Raw genomic sequence first — 2,535 nt, 5'->3', positions numbered from 1 at the left:
TGATAATTTGGGGTTTCATTTGCAAAATGAGCACCTCAAAAAGCCACCATAGGAAGTTAAAATCACTTCAATATATGCCTTACACCATCATGAAGGATGTGGGAAAACATTCTTTTGAATTGAATATTCCTCCTTTCCTTGGCTTGCATCTAATGTTTAATGTAGAACTGCTTCTACCATATTTCTCACCTTTGTTAGACACCTTGGAGGTGGTCGAGCACTTGACCCCTATATAAGTCAATATTGAATATATTAATAAAGTTACACTGAATTGGAAAGGATCCATAAATTAATGTGGATATTCCACTCGATAGTTTTTCATTATAGATCTACTAAAACATATTAGAAAATATGAAATCTACGTTGAGGGTTAATTTCACCTTAGATTTATGGATTTGTTAATTACTATTTATTGCATATAAATGTGTTGAGGCCTCAGATTTCTACTGCTCCAACATGGACGATAACCACCCTGTCCGAGCCTTAAGGTAACTCCTTTTCTGTTTAAGTGGTGGCTCCGACTAGGGATAATGGGACCAGTTTCCCAGTATGGGTTTTAAAATCAGAGTGGGTGGTTTACGAGTGATTGCAATAGAATAATGACAACTTAAATGACCTATTCTATCACGCAAATCTCTAGCTAACTTAATCTAATATAAACCTAGGTATTTCTATATAAGATGAGATCTAAAAAGATATCTGCTTGACATGTGATAATAAAAATCAATCACGTATAAAACAATGATAATGTGTAAAGATAATTTCTTTGACTAAATATTTAGTCAAAGAAATGTATAAACTATATTGCATATTTGATGATTTATATATGAAAATAGACCATCTCAGCTAAGCATAATACAATAGTGCAATTAATGCTTAACAAAAAGAACATATCTCATATACAATTCATGAAATTGAAGTGTTGTCACTAATTAAATAGAAACATGATTAATCATACAAGATATAAGCACCATATATGTGAATTTCTGCTCATTTGACTAATTCCATAGATCAACTCCTTTCTTCAAATCAAATTATCTTCCAAGTATAAAAAAGTGCATCAACAAAGGAAAGTAGTCTGATATTTAAAAGAAATAATCATGTTCCATAATTTCACCAAAGCATTCACAAACTTAAAATAGTGCATTCTTTGCAAATGTTTTTGATAAAATTCTAGACCCTTCTCTAAATGAATGGGAAGGGTATAAATATTATTCTAACTGATGTTCAAAAATAGATTATACAAAAAATTGAGGAGGTTTCAAACAACCTTCCTCCTAACTAGTTAACTAACTCTAAAAATAAAAAGTGACTTGATGAGCAAAGGCTATGATAATGATTTTCTATCTGCCAACTTGTCTTTCAAATCGCATATAACAGCCATCGGTTTGACTTGAGGAGGTTCCCCAAACTGTGTTCCGACCTGTCCTACAAAAATTGCATCTATGAGAGGTGGCAACATCCACTGAGTTGAATGGAGTGAGCAATTAAGGGTCATGATTTGACTGTGTGTCTTAACGAGGTATTGCTAATACGATTCCCAATCAGTCTTTGCTAATTTTGTGATTGCTTCCCTTTGAGTTTCTGCTCTTTCCTTCCATCTGTTATGTAATTCATTTAGATCGGGCGGTTCTTTCGGGTTGCCTTCCTTCACCAGGTTGGTGGCAAATAAAGAGTGGTTTACGGTATTTACTATATTCTTTGACACCCCGGCCATTCTTGTCACTGCTAGTTTTGCTTGTTTGATCCTTGCATCCCAATCCTTTAAGACAATGTACTTGTGTGTCTCCTCAATCTCAGGCAGATCATCTTTCCTTCCATCTTCTATTTCTTTCCATTCGATGAAGTCTGAGATTCTTGTGTTTAGATCAGTAAACTCAATTCTCTGGTCAATCGCTTTATCTGTTAGCTGGTCATTAGTGCTCAGATAAGGAGCCGTATGTGACATCTTTTGGAAAAATTGATTTTGTTGTTTTAGTAAGAGAGAATTTAGCTCTATCGCCTCTTTGATGAATTCCTCGAAAGTAGGAGCATCCTTATATCTTTCCATGGCTTGCTTCAAGTCTTGGAGTTGCATTTTTTTGGCCGATATGTCTACTTCGTGGCTTATCTTCAGCACCTCCAAGCTCTATTACAATTGGGCCAACTGCTCAACATCCTACCTGTTCACACTTGCCTTCTCTATTTCAAGCTGCTGCTCGAGTTGTGCAATCTTCTTTTCCGTTTCCTTCAACAAAACAGATATCTCGGTAGCTTTATCCATGGTGGTAGTTGAATACACTCCTATAAACTGTGATGATCTACTCAAGTTTTCAACTAAGTTGGAAGGGATGTCCTTCCAAACTATGTCCATCGGCTCATTCCCAAGTAGGAGCTCGGGTGATTCTATCCTTCTCCTTTTCCTATGTCTCCTTACTACAACCTTGTGGAGCGGGCTGTAGAACACATCAAGAGGAGGGATTTCAATAACCTTTAAGATAATTTTCGATGTGGGCAGAGTGGGGATGATTTCCGTCTGCTGAGACATTGTCACTT

The sequence above is a fragment of the Pinus tabuliformis genome, chromosome 1_1 (assembly GCF_031772625.1).
Source record: "Pinus tabuliformis cultivar Carrire ecotype Pingquan chromosome 1_1, CPIR1, whole genome shotgun sequence".
Lineage (NCBI taxonomy): Eukaryota > Viridiplantae > Streptophyta > Pinopsida > Pinales > Pinaceae > Pinus > Pinus tabuliformis.
Note: the sequence above shows the minus strand (reverse complement) of the source record.